Source organism: Blennius ocellaris (assembly GCF_963422515.1).
Source record: "Blennius ocellaris genome assembly, chromosome: 11".
Taxonomy (NCBI): Eukaryota; Metazoa; Chordata; class Actinopteri; order Blenniiformes; family Blenniidae; genus Blennius; species Blennius ocellaris.
In genome coordinates, this window is record NC_137660.1 from 25,563,246 (window position 1) to 25,573,667 (window position 10,422).

Below are 10,422 nucleotides of genomic sequence, written 5' to 3' on the forward strand. Positions count from 1 at the left end.
GGGTGTCTGTTCACGTATCTCTCTCCCCCCACCCACCCACCCACCAGCGACACCACCACGGCGGGTCTGCGGTCCTCCTCCCCTCCGTCCCTCGCTCCTCTCCGGACAGAGGCAGAGCCACGCAAGGTAGGCGGGCGGAGGCTGAGCGCTCCTCAGTTACATCCGCCCTCCGCCCCGGAGAGACAGAAGCATCAAAAGTCGATTCAAAACACGCGGTTGTCGCTTGGTATGTTCCTCCCAGACTCATAAATGTCACCACACACACGATAGGTGAAGATTTCTGATTTCAAATCAAGTGATGCTTTCTTTTTTTTTTTTTTTGGCAACACTCACAGTGCATTTTCTGCTTATTCATGGGTACAAGGGCGCCCCCTATCCGACACTCTGTGGAATTGCATCCATGTTTTGTTATTTCAAGTCATAATAATTCCGTTTCCAAATGCTTTTGGTTGGATATTAAAAATTGGCTATCACTGAAATTAAACAAATTTGCCTGCTCTCAATGAAACTCACATTTAGTTTTTTAATGGGTGATTTCAACCCGTCTACCTCAGACATCACTAACATTATTTTACTGCAGTTAAACTGCAGTTAAAACCACACGACAAAGGAGAGAAGAAGCATATTACTCTTTTCTCACCAGCTTCACATCTAAGTAACACGTTGGATCAGCTTTTTGGATCACCAGGACAGAGCAGCTGTTGACACCGTGAGTATTTTATTTTTTTTAAACTATAGATCACTAACGGTACATTGACATTTGATAGTGCGAACGCAGATACAGAGAATTATTTAAAAAAAAATTCCAGAGAGCTGGTAAAGGTACATTTACACTATGTTCACGGCAGCCCCGTTTCAGGAAGTAGGTCGTAACAAAACGGGATGACCGTCACAAAACGCGGCAGCACGTCATTGGTCGTTATCGAACGTGGAATCACTCGGTAGTGAGACGGGAAGCTTCTGTATTTCCCAGCATCCCACTGTTTATTCAGAGTGTCACTCTCATTTGTAATATTTCATAAAAAAAAAAATATATATATAAAAAAAACACTAAGAATAAAACTAAATCAGTATTAATATTTACCATTATGAAGACAAACTGCAGAACCTCAGAGGCCTTTATTTTTTAACTGAACATGCATGAACGATTCGATCGTTTGCATCCTAGTATTAGCCCGGCACTGATTAGCGCCACCGGCACTGCAGCTCGGTTTCGGCCAGTGTCACCTGATCAATATGCACCGTTTTGTCGTTCCCAACACAGAGCCTGATGAGAACTTTGATAAGGCGTCTGTTTGGTGACGCCTTTAATCCGAAGAAAGCTTCTTCTCGGAAATCTGTGTGTCGGTCCAGCCTGCACATGGTTGGTGATGGGAGGTTTATTTGGCTGCATCAACAAAATATATTGGATGTTTGCAAAGAGCTGCTTCTATTAATCGTATGTCCGCTGCATTCTCCTCCATTATCCCCTCAGGTGGATCGTGGGACCAGAGAATTGGAGCTGGGTCTTGAGTATGGGCCTCCCAGGATGAACATTGGAGGCAACGTCTTGAAATTCAAAGAAGGGCGGTGGATAACAGGTTATAGTTATTCAGGGCTTAGTTTTAGTTAAAAAAAAAAAAAAAGTTTTTTCAAGTTTCTGCCTCCACTGTGTCTGTTTACAGTCACCACAGCTTTTCGTTTTCTTGAATTGTGTCTTTAGAATCTGGCGGAAATATGTCTCGCAGGGAAATTCTCCTGCTTAAGAAAAGAAATGTCCAGCTGGAGGAGGAGAGCGATCTCCTCAAATTGCAGAATGAAATTCTCCTTGACATGGTGAGCTCCGAGCGGGTATTATTACGTTCAGGGGATTTCGTCCTGAAATCTTTCTACGCAGGACTATGGTCTCAGCTGATAGCCGCTCCAAAACTGTTCACATGTGCTGAAAATAATTTGTGGTACATACATTTACTGTTTATGTAGTTTATCTTGTTGCCAGAGCAGATGAATAACTTGTATGATCTTTTTCTCCAAGTTGACTGAGACGACCATCGAGGACGTGATGGAGAAAGGAGGGAAGACGTTGGAGAAATGAATGACGACGGAATCTGAGGGGTTTGTACTATTATGACTGTTTGATTGTTTTGCAGATTTTGTTTGAAACAGTTCAGTGATAAAATGCGTCTCTTCCTTCATCCTCATGCCTCTGAATGTTTTGGAATATGTTGCTACAAGTTATTTAAATGATTCGGCTAATAAATAAAAAATAAATTGCAAAAAAAAACGGTGAAACAATATCTCATACAAAGAGGATGGGAGAGGCACCTGATGGAAGAGGTCAAAAGAGAGATGGGCACACAAAATTTCCTCTGGAGAACACTTTTTGAAAACACTTGGGCTCCAACCGAAACACTGCTACTGCACACCAGAACTGTAGTAAATAGTAAGTGAATAGATGGACAATAAAAATAATGTGTCATGTAATAGAAATCCAAATACAGTGATTTGTACTATATTTTAGTTCAGAAGCATAAAATCGCAGCTCATCCAGTCTTGTCTGATATGTTGTAGGTTGACAAAGTGTGTGGTATCATCAGATTTCATAGATAATTTAACTTAACTATCATCTGTTTAGTAGTAGAAGAGAATGCATGTATAGGGAGCATTACAATGTGAAGCAAAGGTAATAGCATAAAATCCCTTTGGACATTGTACAAGGGGAAACATTAAAACCTTTTCTGATTAGATTGACCAGCTTTATTTATATTTTATGCCTGTAGAATTCTCAAAAATGTGCAATAACTGTGTGTTTCTGCCCCCCTTTCAAACATTACGTATTCAAATTCAACTTTGAGGTGTGTTTTTGACTGTGCTACAAAACTGTGACGTGCCGATAAATCTTGTTCCCTTCTGACATCACGAAGCAGTTCAGTTAATGAATTATATGAAAATCAATGCGTGTTGGTCTTTTGAAGTGAGTGAGTTCAGGTTTATGGGCAATGCTTTACCAGAAAACGTAAATGAAAGAGACAAAGAGAGCATATAAAATAATAAAAATAGATAAAAGGTCAAATGGGAAACACATTTTACGAAAAGACGTTGACAACAGCTATATATGAAAGATTTCCAGTCAACGTATGGTCCGTTTATGACATTTATTGTAGCATTTTGCAGCATTTTCACATCAAACATCCAGAACTTGTTTACCTTTCTACTCTCTGTGTACATTAAACACAGCTTACTATAGGAGCCAATTCACAATCAGACATCCTCGTTATGATAAAACACAAGCATAACAGTTATAAAAGCTTGTTCAAGGTTCTTCAGTGGTTCTTGATCAACTTTTTTCTTTTGTCCCCTGAAACACCTCCCATACAACCACCGGTGCAATTTGTCTTACAGCAAACATACGCAATAAAAAAAGATATGAGCGAGGTGAAAAGTTTAACTCTACTCACTCTTGTTAAATGCAATCAGTTATGGCGCTGTTGTGTCAGTTAATAGATTGATGGTCAAGGTAGTGCTGCATTATCTTTCCTAGAATTAGTCAGTGATCTGTGAAAAGAAGGTGGATGGTTAAATGAAAGACGTTCAATGTAATGGGAGCCACATGTACTCGGGACAAATGGACCAAATCATTTTTGCCAGTCGGTTAAAGTCTGAGGAAACAAGTGATAGGAAGTCGCCAGCCAGCTCACACATGGACATCCTGTTCTTTAACCAGTATTTGTCATAAGTCAACCAATGGGGTTTTGTGTTGAAGCTTATTCCACAATGAGGTCATGCTTGCGTAGTCTCTAATAAAAACCCAATCCGAGGCACTCCGTGCAGCGACGTTATCTTAGAGAATAGAGTTTGGTCTCAGACTGTGTGTATACTGTACTGAGCCACTGGTTACACAATTTCATTCTGATATCGCTTTACTTTGTTAATGTTGTGAGGAGCTCAAGAAACTCAACAGCAAAGAAAAGTCCAGATTTGCTCCTCGTCCCACAAGTTTAAAGAGGAAATCAATCGGCTTCACAAATATTGGCAAGACGCAGCTTACTTTTTGTTCATGGTTTACTTGTGGTAGATGCACTATTGATTCAGTAAAGGAAACATAACTGACGCATTAATATGCACTGTGATCTTTATACTTTTTAAAAGATCCAAGTTAGAACTTTTTTGGCGCGTATCTCCGCAGCCCAAATCCACAGAGGCAGGTACAACGGGTTCTTCGCCTTTGTTACCATTCAACAAGTTCTCTGAATTTCTCAGCTCACCTGACACTAACCTCCGTTTACAAGCCGCAATTAAGATAAGGAAAGGTTGCCCACAAGTCAAACAGTCCGTTGTGACATTATATCTTATCGCAGACAAGTGTGGTGTCATGAAAGAGAAATAAAAAAAAAAAGAAAGACTCTAAATGCTCTCATGCACAATAACACTGCGCTGACATTGGAGATACAAAAGCCCTGATATGCACATAAGACACCAATAGTAAACTGATCTGTTGAACTATGTTCTACTCTATCCTAAGTCGTTTGAAATTCCTCTTTTGTTTAATGATATTCATTATCTATTTTAATATTTAGTTACTCTAGTTTATATAGTTATTATTGTAAATAGTGAAAACTACAGGTGATCACTGATATCATTGACTTATAAATGAATAATAAATAAAATTAAAAAAATAGATGGACACATAGATAGATACATACATAGATAAATAAAGTTTGTAAAACAAGTAAAATGTGCCTTTTAATTAAATCATTTATAGTTTTAATCTTCTACTTAAACTTTATTTTCAAAAATGTATGAAAATGACCTCCAGTTTTCCTGTTGCTACAAAAGCTACAGCTCACAGGGCCTCGGCACACTTTAAAAAACTTTACTTACAAAGAAAGACCACTCAAAGTTTAAAATGTTCAACTTTATTAGGAAATAAAAATATTCGGTCAATGAAAAGCAACCTCATTTCGACAGCTGAAATCAACATACAACAAAGCACATTTTCCACAAATAAATACTTCCCTTATCATTTTATGTACAAATTACAAATTGCACAGGTTATAAACATAACTCGACTATGATCTGTTGACATCATAGTTACCGTAAAAAGAATGGCACTGACGGTGTTATCGCACGGTTGCCAGCATGTGATAATACAGAGTCCTGAGATGTGAGGGATGCGTGTTGGTCAGCAGGGACGGCGTTGATGGGAAATAGAGGCTGGATGGAAGAGGTTTAGGCAGGCAGCACGGCAGCCAGCAGACCGGGTGCAGCAGATGTTTCTGTGATTCAAAAGTCACATTTTTTTCATGAACAAACTGTGTCACTCACATTCGTCAGTATTATTTGAGACAAGGGACATGAAACCCGGACGGTTACCTCGTCATGATAAAGGCCGTAACCGGATGAATGTAGCCGTTGTCTCGTCATCAGCCCAATGTCTTTCATGGTTTCAGCCTTCCTCCACTTGGCTCTGCGGTTTTGGAACCAAATCTGGACAATGACAATAAATTTAGTCACATTTTAAAAGGTTTTGTTTTTTTTCATTAGTGGTTTCTTTCAGCAAAAGTACAGAAAGATCTTTTTTCTTATCACTTATTTTGAGTAAAATTAATCCACATGGAAATAACAAAGATAGCAAATTGATGGTAAAGTCAGTCCCAGCTAATTACTATTGTTGAGTTTTTTTGTGATAAATTTAAATCTCGTCGAGATATAATGTTACTAGTGCAAAGCAAATAACATTAAAAAAAACCCAATATGAGTTAAACTGATCAAAAGAGGAGTGCAAGTGGACCTAAATGTTTTTTTTTCCTGCTTATTCTTTTACATTATTACACAATACATTGCATTTTATTAGTCATCATACATATATTTTCAAATCTGGTCTTTATGGGGTCTTGTGCAATAGATCTACAGAACAGGTAAATTGTGATCAGCCCAACAACTAGACTATTTTGACTGAATAATAAGAACTGGTGAAGGCTAAACCAGTGATTGCATGGCTCACTCGTAATTACAGGATTGTTGCCTTGGCTCAGAAAACCTTCCGTCTGTAAAAAATCTCTCTCGTGAACATTATACTCTTGTCTGATCTTGTTTATTAATATTTTAGCAGGTAATGATTCATGGAAGCAATCTTTTACTATTGTTCTTAATGATTGTGCAGCGTGAGGCTTCACATTATTCACTCCATTATTTATCCATATCTTGGGGGACATTTAAAACGCACTGACTGTGATTTCAAATGAAAAGAAGCTGATCAATAAGCACAGCTGGATGTGTAAGATTAATTTGTTTTCAAAAGTTGCTCAATTTCACTTCTGCAGATTTGAAAGTATAACAACTGAAGTCCGGCATTTCAGTATTTGTATGTACACCTTGTAGCATTTTTCAGGTGATGATCGTACTCGATACAACTGACCGCAAAGACTCGAAACAAAGCCTCACATGTCCTACCTGAATCCGTCCCTCAGTCAGGTGCAGTCGAGACGCCAGCTGGTCTCTGGTGATGACGTCCGGGTAATGACTCTGCCGGAAGACCTTCTCCAGCTCCTGCACCTGCCGAGGTGTGAAGGTGACCCGAGTTTGCCTCTTTTTTCTCTGACCTACGAACAAATCATTGTCAATGAGATCTTTTAGAATATATGTCATGGATGATGAATAAGAATCAGCTCCGTTTGGTCCCCCTCCCTCTCGAAACTCACTTTTGAAGACTGTGGTGGCTTTTGGAGACTCTTGGAGCAGCTGAATCTGTGATGTTTCTATAGAGGGAACATCTCAACATTAATGACAAATGCATTTGTGTTAATCATTCCATTTGCATATGAAATGAGGATGTATATAAAAAAATACCTGTACTTGAGTGAAGGTTTGGTTGTTGGCTGTTTTCCTTGATGACAGACCAGAGACGAAGATCTCGGCTCTCTTTTCTGACACACGCTGGCCGTCTGAGAATTTCCTCAATGGAATGAGATATTTTTTTTCGTGGCTGAGATTCTCTTTCAACATCCACAGAGCTCTCCTTTTCCCGATCTTCTGTTGTCCACATTTTCAGGAGTTTATCCTCTGACATCATTCCACATGAGGCTTAAAATGCAGATTTTACTTCGTCGTATCCAAAGAACTTGCCAGCCTCCTGTCATGAAGGCCTTACGGGCTGAGAAAAAAATTCTTCTCTGTGTGATCTTTATTGCCATCTGCACCAGGTGAGGATATGTGTCCAGCCTCTCATGTCAACCTCTGTGTGACCTGCATCACATGGTTATGACGAGGGAGGAGCCAGCAGAATCTTCTAGGAAAACCCGGCAATCTCTTGATGTGAAGGTTTTTCTCCCTGACTGTCTCAAGAGGCCTTTACTTTATGATTACCTGGTATGATGGGATTAAAATCAGACTTCACACACATTCAATTTAACACGAGACACAGCATAACAATGAAATTCCGGCTTCGAAGGAGTCGTCTCGTAAAACATCATCTGTGCTTCCGTAGCCTCATTAGCACTTGGATAATATTCAACTGTAAAGGATATCTAAATTGCTGCTTCTCTTTATTATCACCTGATTTATTGCACAGCTAATCTGCATCTCTTTATCACCGTGGCCTCAGTATGCCCTCTCACACTATGATTCACCTCTCAGAGGCGTCAGACACACCAATGATGTGAATCCAGTGTGATGTGTTTGTCTCCATCTACTGGTGTGATATTCTCAGTTTGGCGCGTGTGTGATCCGTCCACATGACTGTATTGCACTTAAAATAATCATGGTGCTCGTTTTCAGAACTTCAAAACATTCACAGTTAATGTGTCAAAGTTCTAAAAATCTAAAGTTCCTATAACAATATTTCTGTTTGACCTGGCAGCAGAATGCCTTTTATAGTTTAGTTTCACAGTGAGAGGTTCGTCGCGGTGTCTTTCTTTCAGGAATAAAAAGTATGCTCCCCTTGTTTTGTTGCTATATTAGATCATATTTTTAACTTTTTAGAAGTTGAGGGATATCCCCTGAGATGAGCCGAGAAAAAGAGACGTCGGAATTAATTCCATCAGCCACCCTTTTATGAGCCAATGCACCTTTTGATGGGCTAAATACAAGTTACACCCTGGACAGGTCACCAGTACAGAAAAACAACACACTCATATATATAGTACGGTGCAAACATATGTATTTAGAATGACAAAATGAACACAATTCAACTAACACACACTCATAATTATAGAATTTAGATCGTTTTAGTTCAAGGGCCATGTACAGTCAGTTTCATCTTGAGTAGGCCTGACCGGTAAAATAGTGCCAGAATAATGTTTAAAAATGAACTTCAAAGAGTTTTGTTGTTGTGGTGCAGAGTATGCATGATGAAAGTGTCTATTTTTAACAAAATCAAAATACTACTGTCAAAAATTACTACAATCTCAACCCAAAGACATTTTTTAATGAAACTTTCTTGTGTAAAATCCAGTGAAATGTCCAAAACACTTCTCCTATAGCCATTGCATTATGCAATTTTTTTTTTAAAACTCACCTTGGCTACATCACTGAATAATGAGGTAACTTTCTTGCCAATATCTCAGCTTGTGTCTCGCTGTAGTTTTGTGTCGCTACTCTTTTTGCCTAAAAAGTCAATGTTTTGTTTGAAATTTGTACAATTCACTCAGCGGTTCGGCGGTCCACTCCTGGAACCTCCTGCGGGTCAGTTTTGGACCACAGGCCTTATGTTTGACACAATATTGACCTTAAATGCATGTTTTTGGACGGAAAAGTATGTATTTGCATTTGTGAATAACAACAAACTTTGTAGCACTGTCAACAACTTTGTACAGTTTAATCAGTCACTGTCAAAGTCAAAATGATCAAAACCATGTCACATTTAATTATATTTTTATCCTTTTATAATTGACATACTTGTGATTCTGTCTTTTTTTTTTTTTTTTTTTTTTTTTTTACAACTTGTTAAATATTTTTCTTTTCCAAAAAAAACCCTACAGTCTTCAGTTCCAGGGTTTCCTACCTGACATGTGATGAATCTGTATACACCAGAGGCAGTCACATGCAGACAGAACGGACCTCATGACGTCCCGGTGCTGCTACTCTCCCTGATTTGCAAGCTTCATGTGAGCCTAATTTCCTTCCACTCTTCTGTTTTGTACAAATAAGTCAAAATCCTACGACTTGAACAACCCACATGAGCCGAAAGTGACTTTTTTTTTTTTTTTTTTTTTAAACAATTTCAAGTCGATGCTTAGTAGAAAATTCATTAGACTTTTTGAAAACAGTAAAAAAAAATTATTCCATCTATGATTAAAAAAAGTCTAGAAAGTTTAAAACAAAAACTCAATCAATGTATGTATTATTCATACTACACGTTTTATATAGGTTGGTACAACTTAATTTGCTTCAAGGGAAAATTGATAGAGTGCTAAATTAAAGGAAAAGCATACAAAATAAGAATGGTATAATAATCATTTAAATCTAGATTTAAAGTGGTAATTAAAATATAGAAATAAAGGTGTAGAGATTTTGGAAAAGGTCAAATAATCCAGATGCCAAATGCTCAGGGGTACAACTGCTAAAACAAAACACAAATCCTAAACAGGACCTGCTTGAAATATGAAAAAACATGTTTGATAATTATACTGTCACACAAACAAATTTGACTATTTTCTCACACTTTTCTTTGCACAACCGCAAAGAAAATCACAGCGTCATCCTCATTGAAATATATAAACAGCCTTGGTTTCAGGTATAATCCCTAATATTAGCTGTGGCTATCCGTTGTATTGCCCTACAGCTCACCCTGACATTATACTGTCTGTTGCTTTATGTCCCTGACCAAAGGCATAACGGAATCAATTATGAATGAGCTGATAAAGAGTATAAATTACAAACACAACACAGGTGCTTTTTGGTTTGAAAAAGGCAACTTTAGCTTTTGAGTACGAGTAGTTCATGCTAGTGTGAGTCTCTTTATCTCTCTTCACTGGGTTTGTAATGGTTGGAAAGTTCTGATTTGGAAAACCATGTAACATAGTACGTCTTCAATGGCAACAGTGGCAGAAGAAGCATCCTCCTCCTGAGCGTTCACTTTCCTCATTTGACCATCTTAACCAAGCAGATGCGGGAAACTATCAAACTCTTGAATTGGACTAATAGTGTAATTTAATCTGATTTCAATCTGGGTGAAATAGGGCCATATGGTTAACTGGAAAATGAGCTTATTACTGTTTAGAGGCTTTTTTTTTTTTTACTAGTCTCCTATCAATAAAGCCTTTGTTTTGTCTGATAATGTGCCAACACGTGATAGTCATGAAGGGTGTTCTTTTTCTTCCTCTAAAACAAATATTTGGAGTCAAACTTAGGGAGAAAAGGTTTGACGTAGGAGGAATGAAGACTGTACTTGTGACCGTTAGATGAGGCTGACGACAATTAGCACGGTCCACCGACGGAGTAACA